The sequence below is a fragment of the Macaca mulatta genome, chromosome 18 (genome assembly GCF_049350105.2).
Source record: "Macaca mulatta isolate MMU2019108-1 chromosome 18, T2T-MMU8v2.0, whole genome shotgun sequence".
Classification (NCBI taxonomy): Eukaryota; Metazoa; Chordata; class Mammalia; order Primates; family Cercopithecidae; genus Macaca; species Macaca mulatta.
Window position 1 is genome coordinate 26,952,023 of NC_133423.1, and position 15,906 is coordinate 26,967,928.

Here is a 15,906-nt window from a genome sequence, read left to right on the forward strand (position 1 = left end):
CTCAGAAAGCTTCTTTCTCTTTGTTATCGTAGGATATTTCCTTTGGCCCTATAGTCTTCAAAGGGATCCGAATATCTGTTCTCAGATTCCACAGAAATAAGGCTAGCAAAGAGATACAAGAAATACAGATGTAACTCTGTGAGATGAAATAACAGAACACTAAGAAGTTTCTCAGAAGGCTTCTTTCCAGATTTCATCTAAGGATATTTCCTTTTTCACCATAGCCCTCCATGCGCTTCCAAATATCACTTTGCCAATTCCACAAGATCTGTCTTAGCGAAAGGCTTCTGAACGGGAAAGCTGTAACTCTGTGAGATGATTTCAAAAAACACAAAGAAGTTTCTCAGAAAGCTTCTTTCTCTTTGTTTTCGGAGGATATTTCCTTTGGCCCTATAGTCTTCAAAGGGATCCGATATATCTGTTCTCAGATTCCACAGAAATAAGGCTAGCAAAGAGATCGACGAAATACAGATGTAACTCTGTGAGATGAATTAAGAGAACACTAAGCATTTTCTCAGAAAGCTTCCTTCCAGATTTCATCTGAGGATACTTCCTTTTTTCTCCATAGCCCTCTAGGGGCTTCCAAATATCACTTTGCCAATTTCACAAGAACTGTCTTAGCAAAGGCTTCTTGAGGGGAAAGCTGTAACTCTGTGAGATGATTTCTCAGAACACAAAGAAGTTTCTCAGAAAGCTTTTTTCTCTTTGTTATCGGAGGATATTTCCTTTGGCCCTATAGTTTTCAAAGGGATCCGAAATATCTGCTCTCAGATTCCTCATAATTAGGGCTAGCAAAGAGATCCACGAAATACAGATGTAACTCCGTGAGATGAATTAGCAGAACACTAAGCAGTTTCTCTGAAAGCTTCTTTCCAGATTTCATCTGAGGATATTTCCTTTTTCACCATAGCCCTCTATGGGCTTCCAAATATCACTTTGCCAATTCCACAAGAACTGTCTTAGCGAAAGGCTTCTTGAGGGGAAAGCTGTAACTCTGTGAGTTGATTTCATAGAACACAAAGAAGTTTCTCAGAAAGCTTCTTTCACTTTGTTATCGGAGGATATTTCCTTTGGCCCTATAGTCTCAAAGGGATCCTAAGTATCTGTTCTCAGATACCACAGAAATAGGGCTAGCAAAGAGATCCACGAAATACAGATGTAACTCTGCGAGATGAATTAACAGAACACTAAGCAGTTTCTCTGAAAGCTTCTTTCCAGATTGCATCTGAGGATATTTCCTTTTTCACCATAGCCCTCTAGGGGCTGCCAAATATCACTTTGCCAATTCCACAAGAACTGTCTTAGCGAAAGGCTTCTTGAGGGGAAAGCTGTAACTCTGTGGATGATTTCACAGAACACAAACAAGTTTCTCAGAAAGCTTCTTTCTCTTTGTTATCGCAGAATATTTCCTTTGGCCCTATAGTCTTCAAAGGGATCCGAAATGTCTGTTCTCAGATTCCACAGAAATAGGGCTAGCAAAGAGATCCACGAAATACAGATGTAACTCGGTGAGATGAATTAACAGAACACTAAGCAGTTTCTCAGAAAGCTTCTTTCCAGATTTCATCTGAGGATATTTCCTTTTTCAACGTAGCCCTCTATGCACTTCCAAGAATCACTTTGCCAATTCCCCAAGAACTGCCTTAGCGAAAGGCTTCTTGAGGGGAAAGCTGTAACTCTGTGAGATGATTTCACAGAACACAAAGAAGTTTCACAGAAAGCTTCTTTCCTTTGTTATCGGAGAATATTTCCTTTGGCCCTATAGTCTTCAAAGGGATCCGAAATATCTGTTCTCAGATTCCACAGAAATAGGGCTAGCAAAGAGATCCACGAAATACAGATGTAACTCGGTGAAATGAATTAACAGAACACTAAGCAGTTTCTCAGAAAGCTTCTTTCCAGATTTCATCTGAGGATATTTCCTTTTTCACCTTAGCCCTCTATGGGCTTCCAATTATCACTTTGCCAATTCCACAAGAACTGTCTTAGCGAATGGCTTCTTGAGGGGAAAGCTGTAACTCTGTGAGATGATTTCACTGAACACAAAGAAGTTTCTCAGAAAGCTTCTTTCTGTTTGTTATCGGAGGATAATTCCTATGGCCCATAGTCTTCAAAGGGATCCGAAATATCTGTTCTCAGAATCCACAGAAATAAGGCAAGCAAAGAGATTCACGAAATACAGATGTAACTCTATGAGATGAATTAACAGAACACTAATCAGTTTTTCGGAAAGCTTCTTTCCAGATTTCATCTGAGGATATTTCCTTTTTCACCGTAGCCCTCTATGCGCTTCGAAATATCACCTTGCCAATTCCACAAGAACTGTCTTAGCGAAAGGCTTCTTGATGGGAAAGCTGTAACTCTGTGAGATGATTTCACAGAACACAAAGAAGTTTCTAAGAAAGCTTCTTTCTCTTTGTTATCGGAGGATATTTAATTTGGCCCTATAGTCTTCAAAGGGATCTGAAATATCTGTTCTCAGATTCCACAGAAATAAGGCTAGCAAAGAGATCCACGAAATACCGATGTAACTCGGTGAGATGAATTAACAGAACACTAAGCAGTTTCTCAGAAAGCTTCTTTCCAGATTTCATCTGAGGATATTTCCTTTTTCAAGGTAGCCCTCTATGCACTTCCAAGTATCACTTTGCCAATTCCACAAGAACTGCCTTAGCGAAAGGCTTCTTGAAGGGAAAGCTGTAACTCTGTGAGATGATTTCACAGAACACAAAGAAGTTTCTAAGAAAGCTTCTTTCTCTTTGTTATCGGAGGATATTTCGTTTGGCCCTATAGTCTTCAAAGAGATCCGAAATATCTCTTCTCAGATTCCACAGAAATAGGGCTATCAAAGAGATCCACGAAATACAGATGTAACTCTGTCAGATGAATTAACAGAACACTATGCAGTTTCTCTGAAAGCTTCTTTCCAGATTTCATCTGAGGATATTTCCTTTTTCACCATAGCCCTTTATGGGCTTCCAAATATCACTTTGCCAATTCCACAAGAACTGTCTTAGCGAAAGGCTTCTTGAGGGGAAAGCTGTAAATCTGTGAGATGTTTTCACAGAACACAAAGAAGTTTCTCAGAAAGCTTCTTTCTCTTTGTTATCGGAGGATATTTACTTTGGCCCTATAGTCTTCAAAGGGATCTGAAATATCTGTTCTCAGATTCCACAGAAATAAGGCTAGCAAAGAGATCCACGAAATACAGATGTAACTCGGTGAGATGAATTAACACAACCCTAAGCAGTTTCTCAGAAAGCTTCTTTCCAGATTTCATCTGAGGATATTTCCTTATTCAACGTAGCCCTCTATGGGCTTCCAAGTATCACTTTGCCAATTCCCCAAGAGGTGCCTCAGCGAAAGGCTTCTTGAGGGGAAAGCTGTAACTCTGTGAGATGATTTCACAGAACACAAAGAAGTTTCACAGAATGCTTCTTTCCCTTTGTTATCGGAGAATATTTCCTTTGGCCCTAAAGTCTTCAAAGGGATCCGAAATATCTGTTCTCAGTTTCCACAGAAATAGGGCGAGCAAAGAGATCCAAGAAATACAGATGTAACTCGGTGAAATGAATTAACAGAACACTAAGCAGTTTCTCAGAAAGCTTCTTTCCAGATTTCATCTGCGGATATTTCCTTTTTCACCTCAGCCCTCTAAGGGCTTCCAATTATCACTTTGCCAATTCCACATGAACTGTCTTCGCGAATGGCTTCTTGAGGGGAAAGCTGTAACTCTGTGAGATGATTTCACTGAACACAAAGAGGTTTCTCAGAAAGCTTCTTTGTGTTTGTTATCGGAGGATAATTCCTTTGGCCCATAGTCTTCAAAGGGATCCGAAATATCTGTTCCCAGATTCCATAGAAATAAGGCAAGCAAAGAGATCCACGAAATACAGATGTAACTCTATGAGATGAATTAATAGAACACTAATCAGTTTTTCAGAAAGCTTCTTTCCAGATTTCATCTGAGGATATTTCCTTTTTCAGCGTAGACCTCTATGCGCTTCGAAATATCACCTTGCCAATTCCACAAGAACTGTCTTAGCGAAAGGCTTCTTGAGGGGAAAGCTGTAACTCTGTGAGATGATTTCACAGAACACAAAGAAGTTTCTAAGAAAGCTTCTTTCTCTTTGTTATCGGAGGATATTTCCTTTGGCCCTATAGTCTTCAAAGGGATCCGAAATATCTGTTCTCTGATTCCAGAGAAAAAAGGCTAGCAAAGAGATCCAGGAAATACCGATGTAACTCTGTGAGATGAATTAACAGAACACTAAGCAGTTTCTCAGAAAGCTTCTTTCCAGATTTCATCTGAGGATATTTCCTTTTTCACCCTAGCCCTCTATGGGCTTCCAAATATCACTTTGCCAATTCCACAAGAACTGTCTTAGCGAAAGGCTTCTTGAGGGGAAAGCTGTAACTCTGTGAGATGATTTCACAGAACACAAAGAAGTTTCTCAGAAAGCTTCTTTCTCTTTCTTATCGGAGGATATTTCCTTTGGCCCTATAGTCTTCAAAGGGATCCGAAATATCTGTTCTCAGATTCCACAGAAATGAGGCTAGCAAAGAGATCCACGAAATAAAGATGTAACTCTGTGAGATGAATTAACAGAACACTAAGCAGTTTCTCCGAAAGCTTCTTTCCAGATTGCATCTGAGGATATTTCCTTTTTCACCATAGCCCTCTAGGGGCTTCCAAATATCACTTTGCCAATTCCACAAGAACTGTCTTAGCGAAAGGCTTCTTGAGGGGAAAGCTGTAACTCTGTGAGATGATTACACAGAACACAAAGAAGTTTCTCAGAAAGCTTCTTTCTCTTTGTTATCGCAGAATATTTCCTTTGGCCCTTTAGTCTTCAAAGGGATCCGAAATATCTGTTCTCAGATTCCACAGAAATAGGGCTAGCAAAGAGATCCACGAAATACAGATGTAACTCGGTGAGATGAATTAACAGAACACTAAGCAGTTTCTCAGAAAGCTTCTTTCCAGATTTCATCTGAGGATATTTCCTTTTTCACCATAGCCCTCTATGCGCTTCCAAATATCACTTTGCCAATCCCACAACAACTGTCTTAGCGAAAGTCTTCTTGAGGGGAAAGCTGTAACTCTGTGAGATGATGTCACAGAACACAAAGAAGTTTCTCAAAAAGCTTCTTTCTCTTTGTTATCCGAGGATATTTCCTTTGGCCCTATAGTCTTCTAAGGGATCCGAAATATCTGTTCTCAGATTCCACAGAAATAAGGCAAGCCAAGAGATCCACGAAATGCAGATGTAACTCTGTGAGATGAATTAACAGAACCCTGAGCTGTTTCTCAGAAAGCTTCGTTACAGATTTCATCTGAGGATATTTCCTTTTTCACCATAGCCCTCTACGGGCTTCCAAATATCACTTTGCCAATTCCACAAAAACTGTGTTAGCGAAAGGCTTCTTGAGGGGAAAGTAGTAACTCTGTGAGATGATTTCACAGAACACAGAGAAGTTTCTCAGAAAGCTTCTTTCTCTTTGTTATCGGAGGATATTTCCTTTGGCCCTATAGTCTTCTAAGGGATCCGAAATATCTGTTCTCAGATTCCACAAAAATAAGGCTAGTAAATATGTAAACGAAATACAGATGTAACTCTGTGAGATGATTTAACAGAACACTGAGCTGTTTCTCAGAAAGCTTCGTTACAGATTTCATCTGAGGATATTTCTTTTTTCACCATAGCCCTCTACGGGCTTCCAAATATCACTTTGCCGATTCCTCAAGAACTGGCTTAGCGAAAGGCTTCTTGAGGGGAAAGCAGTAACTCTGTGAGATGATTTCACAGAACACAAAGAAATTTCTCAGAAAGCTTCTTTCTCTTTGTTATCGGAGGATATTTCCTTTGTCCCTATAGTCTTCTAAGGGATCCGAAATATCTGTTCTCAGATTCCACAGAAATAAGGCTAGCAATGAGATCAACGAAATACAGATGTAACTCTGTGAGGTGAATTAACAGAGCACTAAGCAGTTTCTCTGAAAGCTTCTTTCCAGATTTCATCGGAGGATATTTCCTTTTTCACCGTAGCCCTCTATGCGCTTCCAAATATCACTTTGCCAATTCCACAAGAACTGTCTTTGCGAAAGCCTTCTTGAGGGGAATGCTGTAACTCTGTAAGATGATTTCACAGAACACAAAGAAGTTTCTCAGAAAGCTTCTTTCTCTTTCTTATCGGAGGATATTTCCTTTGGCCCTATAGTCTTCTAAGGGATCCGAAATATCTGTTCTCAGATTCCACAGAAATAAGGCTAGCCAAGAGATCCACGAAATACAGAAGTAACTCTGTGAGGTGAATTAACAGAACACTAAGCAGTTTCTCAGAAAGATTCTTTCCAGATTTCATCTGAGGATATTTCCTTTTTCACCATTGCCCTCTAGGGGATTCCAAATGTCACTTTGCCAATACCACAAGAACTGTCTTAGCGAAAGGCTTCTTGAGGGGAAAGCTGTAACTCTGTGAGATGATTTCACAGAACACAAAGAAGTTACTCAGAAAGCTTCTTTCTCTTTGTTTTCTGAGGATATTTCCTCTGGCCCTATAGTTCAAAGGGATCCGAAATATCTGTTCTCAGATTCCACAGAAATAAGACTAGCAAAGAGATCCACGAAATACAGATGAAACTCTGTGAGATGAATTAACAGAACACTAAGCAGTTTCTCAGAAAGCTTCTTTCCAGATTTCATCTGAGGATATTTCCTTTTCAACCATAGCCCTCTATGGGCTTCCAAATATAACTTTGCCAATTCCACAAGAACTGTCTTAGCGAAAGGCTTCTTGAGGGGAAAGCTGTAACTCTGTGAGATGATTTCACAGAACACAAAGAAGTTTCTCCGAAAGCTTCTTTCTCTTTGTTATCGGAGGATATTTCCTTTGACCCTATAGTCTTCTAAGGGATCCGAAATATCTGTTCTTAGATTCCACAGAAATAAGGCTAGCAAAGAGATCCACGAAATACTGATGTACCTCTTTGAGATGAATTAACAGAGCACTAAGCTGTTTCTCAGAAAGCTTCTTTCCAGATTTCATCTGAGGATATTTCCTTTTCAACCATAGCCCTCTAGGCGCTTCCAAATATCACTTTGCCAATTCCACAAGAACTGTCTTAGCCAAAGGCTTCTTGAGGGGAAATCTGTAACTCTGTGAGATGATTTCACAGAACACAAAGAATTTTCTCAGAAAGCTTCTTTCTGTTTGTTATCGGAGGATATTTCCTTTGGCCCTACGTCTTCAAAGGGATCCGAAATATCTGTTCTCAGATTCCACAGAAATAAGGCTAGCAAAGAGATACCGAAATACAGATGTAACCCTGTGAGATGAATTAACAGAACACTAAGCAGTTTCTCAGAAAGCTTCTTTCCAGATTTCATCTGAGGATATTTCCTTTTTCAGCACAGCCCTCTATGGGCTTACAAATAACACCTTGCCAATTCCACAAGAACTGTCTTAGAGAAAGGCTTCTTGAGCGGAATGCTGTAACTCTGTGAGATGATTTCACAGAACAGAAAGAAATTTCTCAGAAAGCTTCTTTATCTTTGTTATTGGAGGATATTTACTTTGGCCCTATAGTCTTCAAAGGGATCCGAAATATCTGTTCTCAGATTCCACAGAAATAAGGGTAGCAAAGAGATCCACGAAATACAGATGTAACTCTGTGAGATGAATTAACAGAACACTAAGCAGTTTCTCAGAAAGCTTCTTTCCAGATTTCATCTGAGGATATTTCCTTTTTCACCATAGCCCTGTATGGGCTTCCAAATATCACTTTGCCAAATCCACAAGAACTGTCGTAACGAAAGACTTCTTGAAGGGAAAGCTGCAACTCTCTGAGATGATTTCACAGAACACAAAGAAGTTTCTCAGAAATCTTCTTTCTCTTTGTTATCGGAGGATATTTCCTTTGGCCCTATAGTCTTCAAAGGGATCCGAAATATCTGTTCTTAGATTCCACAGAAATAGGGCTAGCAAAGAGATCCACGAAATACAGATGTAACTCTGTGAGATGAATTAACAGAACACTAAGCAGTTTCTCAGAAAGCTTCTTTCCAGATTTCATCTGAGGATATTTCCTTTTTCACCTTAGCCCTCTATGGGCTTCCAATTATCACTTTGCCAATTCCACAAGAACTGTCTTAGCGAATGGCTTCCTGAGGGGAAAGCTGTAACTCTGTGAGATGTTTTCACAGAACACAAAGAAGTTTCTCAGAAAGCTTCTTTCTCTTTGTTATCGGAGGATAATTACTTTGGCCCTATAGTCTTCAAAGGGATCTGAAATATCTGTTCTCAGATTCCACAGAAATAAGGCTAGCAAAGAGATCCACGAAATACAGATGTAACTCGGTGAGATGAATTAACACAACACTAAGCAGTTTCTCAGAAAGCTTCTTTCCAGATTTCATCTGAGGATATTTCCTTTTTCAACGTAGCCCTCTATGCACTTCCAAGTATCACTTTGCCAATTCCCCAAGAACTGCCTTAGCGAAAGGCTTCTTGAGGGGAAAGCTGTAACTCTGTGAGATGATTTCACAGAACACAAAGAAGTTTCACAGAAAGCTTCTTTCTCTTTGTTATCGGAGAATATTTCTTTGGCCCTTTAGTCTTCAAAGGGATCCGAAATATCTGTTCTCAGATTCCACAGAAATAGGGCTAGCAAAGAGATCCACGAAATACAAATGTAACTCGGAGGGATGAATTAACAGAACACTAAGCAGTTTCTCAGAAAGCTTCTTTCCAGATTTCATCTGGGGATATTTCCTTTTTGAACTTAGCCCTCTATGGGCTTCCAAATGTCACTTTGCCAATTCCACAAGAACTGTCTTAGCGAAAGGCTTCTTGAGGGGAAAGCTGTAACTCTGTGAGATGATTTCACAGAACACAAAGGATATTCTCAGAAAGCTTCTTTCTCTTTGTTATCGGAGGATATTTCCTTTGGCCCTATAGTCTTCAAAGGGATCCGAAATATCTGTTCTCGGATTCCACAGAAATAGGGCTAGCAAAGAGATACACGAAATACAGATGTAACTCGGAGGGATCAATTAACAGAACACTAAGCAGTTTCTCAGAAAGCTTCTTTCCAGATGTCATCTGGGGATATTTCTTTTTTCAACTTAGCCCTCTATGGGCTTCGAAATGTCACTTTGCCAATTCCACAAGAACTGTCTTAGCGAAAGGCTTCTTGAGGGGAAAGCTGTAACTCTGGGAGATGATTTCACAGAACACAAAGAAGTTTCTCAGAAAGCTTCTTTCTCTTTGTTATCAGAGGATATTTCCTTTGGCCCTATAGTCTTCAAAGGGATCCGAAATATCTGTTCTCAGATTCCACAGAAATAAGGCTAGCAAAGAGCTCTACGAAATACCAATGTAACTCTGTGAGATTAATTAACAGAACACTAAGCAGTTTCTCAGAAAGCTTCCTTCCAGATTTCATCTGAGGATATTTCCTTTTCACCATAGCCCTCTAGCTTCCAAATATCACTTTGCCAATACCACAAGAACTGTCTTAGTGAAAGGCTTCTTCAGGGGAAACTGTAACTCTGCGAGATGATTTCACAGAACCCAAAGAAGTTTCTCAGAAAGCCTCTTTCTCTTTGTTATCAGAGGATATTTCCTTTCTACCTAGTTTCCTCAAAGGGATCTGAAATATCAGTTCTCAGATTCCACAGAAATAAGGCTAGCAAAGAGATCCACGAAATACAGACGTAACTCTGTGAGATGAATTAACAGAACACTGAGCAGTTTCTGATAAAGCTTCTTTCCAGATTTCATCTGAGAATACTTCCTTTTCACCATAGCCCTCTATCCGCTTCCAAATGTCACTTTGCCAATTCCACAAGAACTGTCTTAGCAAGGCTTCTTGAGGGGAAAGCTGAAACTCTGGGAGATGATTTCTCAGACACAAAGAAGTTTCTCAGAAAGCTTCTTTCACTTTTTTATCGGAGGATATTTCCTTTGGCCCTATAGTCTTCAAAGGGATCCGAAATATCTGTTCTCAGATTCCACAGAAATAAGGCAAGCAAAGAGATCCACGAAATACAGATGTAACTCTATGAGATGAATTAACAGAACACTAATCAGTTTTTCAGAAAGCTTCTTTCCAGATTTCATCTGAGGATATATCTTTTTTCACCGTAGCACTCTATACGCATCCAAATATCACTTTGCCAATTCCACAAGAACTGTCTTAACGAAAGGCTTCTTGAGGGGAAAGCTGTAACTCTGTGAGATGATTTCACAGAACACAAAGAAGTTTCTCAGAAAGCTTCTTTCTCTTTGTTATCGGAGGATATTTCCTTTGGCCCTATAGACTTCTAAGGGATCCGAAATATCTGTTCTCAGATTCCACAGAAATAGGGCTAGCAAAGAGATCCACGAAATACAGATGTAACTCGGTGAAATGAATTAACAGAACACTAAGCAGTTTCTCAGAAAGCTTCTTTCCAGATTTCATCTGAGGATATTTCCTTTTTCACCTTAGCCCTCTTTGGGCTTCAAAATATCACTTTGCCAATTCCACAAGAACTGTCTTAGCAAATGGCTTCTTGAGGGGAAAGCTGTAACTCTGTGAGATGATTTCACAGAACACAAAAAAGTTTCTCAGAAAGCTTCTTTCTCTTTGTTATCGGAGGATAATTCCTCTGGCCCTATAGTCTTCTAAGGGATCTGAAATATCTGTTCTCAGATTTCACAGAAATAAGGCTAGCCAAGAGATCCGCGAAATACAGATGTAATTCTCTGAGATGAATTAACAGAACAGTAAACAGTTTCTCAGAAAGCTTCTTTCCAGATTTCATCAGAGGATATTTCCTTTTTCAACCTTGCCCTCTATGGGCTTCCAATTATCACTTTTCCAATTCCACAAGAACTGTCTTAGCGAAAGGCTTCTTGAGGAGAAAGCTGTAACTCTCTGAGATGATTTCACAGAAAACAAATAAGTTTCTCAGAAACCTTCTTTCTCTTTGTTATCGGAGGATATTTCCTTTGGCCCTACGTCTTCAAAGGGATCCGAAATATCTGTTCTCAGATTCCACAGAAATAAGGCTAGCAAAGAGATACACGAAATACAGATGTAACCCTGTGAGATGAATTAACAGAACACTAAGCAGTTTCTCAGAAAGCTTCTTTCCAGATTTCATCTGAGGATATTTCCTTTTTCAGCACAGCCCTCTATGGGCTTACAAATAACACCTTGCCAATTCCACAAGAACTGTCTTAGAGAAAGGCTTCTTGAGGGGAATGCTGTAACTCTGTGAGATGATTTCACAGAACAGAAAGAAATTTCTCAGAAAGCTTCTTTATCTTTGTTATCGGAGGATATTTACTTTGGCTCTATAGTCTTCAAAGGGATCCGAAATATCTTTTCTCAGATTCCACAGAAATAAGGGTAGCAAAGAGATCCACGAAATACAGATGTAACTCTGTGAGATGAATTAACAGAACACTAAGCAGTTTCTCAGAAAGCTTCTTTCCAGATTTCATCTGAGGATATTTCCTTTTTCACCATAGCCCTCTATGGGCTTCCAAATATCACTTTGCCAAATCCACAAGAACTGTCGTAACGAAAGACTTCTTGAAGGGAAAGCTGTAACTCTCTGAGATGATTTCACAGAACACAAAGAAGTTTCTCAGAAATCTTCTTTCTCTTTGTTATCGGAGGATATTTCCTTTGGCCCTATAGTCTTCAAAGGGATCCGAAATATCTGTTCTTAGATTCCACAGAAATAGGGCTAGCAAAGAGATCCACGAAATACAGATGTAACTCTGTGAGATGAATTAACAGAACACTAAGCAGTTTCTCAGAAAGCTTCTTTCCAGATTTCATCTGAGGATATTTCCTTTTTCACCTTAGCCCTCTATGGGCTTCCAATTATCACTTTGCCAATTCCACAAGAACTGTCTTAGCGAATGGCTTCTTGAGGGGAAAGCTGTAACTCTGTGAGATGTTTTCACAGAACACAAAGAAGTTTCTCAGAAAGCTTCTTTCTCTTTGTTATCGGAGGATATTTACTTTGGCCCTATAGTCTTCAAAGGGATCTGAAATATCTGTTCTCAGATTCCACAGAAATAAGGCTAGCAAAGAGATCCACGAAATACAGATGTAACTCGGTGAGATGAATTAACACAACACTAAGCAGTTTCTCAGAAAGCTTCTTTCCAGATTTCATCTGAGGATATTTCCTTTTTCAACGTAGCCCTCTATGCACTTCCAAGTATCACTTTGCCAATTCCCCAAGAACTGCCTTAGCGAAAGGCTTCTTGAGGAGAAAGCTGTAACTCTGTGAGATGATTTCACAGAACACAAAGAAGTTTCACAGAAAGCTTCTTTCTCTTTGTTATCGGAGAATATTTCCTTTGGCCCTTTAGTCTTCAAAGGGATCCGAAATATCTGTTCTCAGATTCCACAGAAATAGGGCTAGCAAAGAGATCCACGAAATACAGATGTAACTCGGAGGGATGAATTAACAGAACACTAAGCAGTTTCTCAGAAACCTTCTTTCCAGATTTCATCTGGGGATATTTCCTTTTTGAACTTAGCCCTCTATGGGCTTCCAAATGTCACTTTGCCAATTCCACAAGAACTGCCTTAGCGAAAGGCTTCTTGAGGGGAAAGCTGTAACTCTGTGAGATGATTTCACAGAACACAAAGGATATTCTCAGAAAGCTTCTTTCTCTTTGTTATCGGAGGATATTTCCTTTGGCCCTATAGTCTTCAAAGGGATCCGAAATATCTGTTCTCGGATTCCACCGAAATAGGGCTAGCAAAGAGATACACGAAATACAGATGTAACTCGGAGGGATCAATTAACAGAACACTAAGCAGTTTCTCAGAAAGCTTCTTTCCAGATTTCATCTGGGGATATTTCTTTTTTCAACTTAGCCCTCTATGGGCTTCGAAATGTCACTTTGCCAATTCCACAAGAACTGTCTTAGCGAAAGGCTTCTTGAGGGGAAAGCTGTAACTCTGGGAGATGATTTCACAGAACACAAAGAAGTTTCTCAGAAAGCTTCTTTCTCTTTGTTATCAGAGGATATTTCCTTTGGCCCTATAGTCTTCAAAGGGATCCGAAATATCTGTTCTCAGATTCCACAGAAATAAGGCTAGCAAAGAGCTCTACGAAATACCAATGTAACTCTGTGAGATTAATTAACAGAACACCAAGCAGTTTCTCAGAAAGCTTCCTTCCAGATTTCATCTGAGGATATTTCCTTTTCACCATAGCCCTCTAGCTTCCAAATATCACTTTGCCAATACCACAAGAACTGTCTTAGTGAAAGGCTTCTTCAGGGGAAACTGTAACTCTGCGAGATGATTTCACAGAACCCAAAGAAGTTTCTCAGAAAGCCTCTTTCTCTTTGTTATCAGAGGATATTTCCTTTCTACCTAGTTTCCTCAAAGGGATCTGAAATATCAGTTCTCAGATTCCACAGAAATAAGGCTAGCAAAGAGATCCACGAAATACAGACGTAACTCTGTGAGATGAATTAACAGAACACTGAGCAGTTTCTGATAAAGCTTCTTTCCAGATTTCATCTGAGAATACTTCCTTTTCACCATAGCCCTCTATCCGCTTCCAAATGTCACTTTGCCAATTCCACAAGAACTGTCTTAGCAAGGCTTCTTGAGGGGAAAGCTGAAACTCTGGGAGATGATTTCTCAGAACACAAAGAAGTTTCTCAGAAAGCTTCTTTCTCTTTGTTATCGGAGGATATTTCCTTTGGCCCTATAGACTTCTAAGGGATCCGAAATATCTGTTCTCAGATTCCACAGAAATAGGGCTAGCAAAGAGATCCACGAAATACAGATGTAACTCTGTGAGATGAATTAACAGAACACCAAGCAGTTTCTCAGAAAGCTTTTTAAGAGATTTCATCTGAGGATATTTCCTTTTTCACCATAGCCCACTATGCGCTTCCAAATATCATTTTGCCAATTCCACAAGAACTGCCTTAGCCAAAGGCTTCTTGAGGGGAATGCTTTAATTCTCTGAGATGATTTCACAGAACACAAAGAAGTTTCTCAGAAAGCTTCTTTCTCTTTGTTAACGGAGGATATTTCCTTTGGCCATAGAGTCTTCTAAGGGATCCGAAATATCTGTTCTCAGATTCCACAAAAATAAGGCTAGCAAAGAGATACACGAAAGACAGATGTAACTATGTGAGATGAATTAACAGAACACTAAGCAGTTTCTCAGAAAGCTTCTTTCCAGATTTCATCTGAGGATATTTCCTTTTTCACCATAGCCCTCTATGCGCTTCCAAATATCACTTTGCCAAGTCCACAAGAACTGTCTTAGCGAAAGGCTTGTTGAGGGGAAAGCTGTAACTTGTCAGTTGATTTCACAGAACACAAAGAAGTTTCTCAGAAAGCTTCTTTCTCTTTGTTATCGGAGGATATTTCCTTTGGCCCTATAGTCTTCAAAGGGATCCGAAATATCTGTTCTCAGATTCCACAGAAATGAGGCTAGCAAAGAGATCGAGGAAATAAAGATGTAACTCTGTGAGATGAATTAACAGAACACTAAGCAGTTTCTCTGAAAGCTTCTTTCCAGATTGCATCTGAGGATATATCCTTTTTCACCATAGCCCTCTAGGGGCTTCCAAATATCACTTTGCCAATTCCACAAGGACTGTCTTAGCGAAAGGCTTCTTGAGGGGAAAGCTGTAACTCTGTGAGATGATTTCACAGAACACAAAGAAGTTTCTCAGAAAGCTTCTTTCTATTTGTTATCGCAGAATATTTCCTTTGGCCCTATAGTCTTCTAAGGGATCCGAAATATCTGTTCTCAGATTCCACAGAAATAAGGCTAGCAAAGCGATCAATGAATACAGATGTAACTCTGTGAGATGAATTTGCAGAACACTAAGCAGTTTCTCAGAAAGCTTCTTTCCAGATTTCATCTGAGGATATTTCCTTTTTCACCATTGCCCTCTATGCGCTTCGAAATATCACTTTGCCAGTTCCACAAGAACTGTCTTAGCGAAAGTCTTCTTGAGGGGAAAGCTGTAACTCTGTGAGATGATTTCACAGAACACAAAGAAGTTTCTCAGAAAGCTTCTTTCTCTTTGTTATCCGAGGATATTTCCTTTGGCCCTATAGTCTTCTAAGGGATCCGAAATATCTGTTCTCAGATTCCACAGAAATAAGGCTAGCAAAGAGATACACTAAATACAGATGTAACTCTGTGAGATGAATTAACAGAACACTAAGCAGTTTCTCAGAAAGCTTCTTAACAGATTTCATCTGAGGATTTTTCCTTTTTCAACCTTGCCCTCTATGGGCTTCCAATTATCACTTTTCTAATTCCACAAGAACTGTCTTAGCGAAAGGCTTCTTGAGGAGAAAGCTGTAACTCTGTGAGATGATTTCACAGAACACAAAGAAGTTTCACAGAAAGCTTCTTTCTCTTTGTTATCGGAGAATATTTCCTTTGGCCCTTTAGTCTTCAAAGGGATCCGAAATATCTGTTCTCAGATTCCACAGAAATAGGGCTAGCAAAGAGATCCACGAAATACAGATGTAACTCGGAGGGATGAATTAACAGAACACTAAGCAGTTTCTCAGAAACCTTCTTTCCAGATTTCATCTGGGGATATTTCCTTTTTGAACTTAGCCCTCTATGGGCTTCCAAATGTCACTTTGCCAATTCCACAAGAACTGCCTTAGCGAAAGGCTTCTTGAGGGGAAAGCTGTAACTCTGTGAGATGATTTCACAGAACACAAAGGATATTCTCAGAAAGCTTCTTTCTCTTTGTTATCGGAGGATATTTCCTTTGGCCCTATAGTCTTCAAAGGGATCCGAAATATCTGTTCTCGGATTCCACAGAAATAGGGCTAGCAAAGAGATACACGAAATACAGATGTAACTCGGAGGGATCAATTAACAGAAC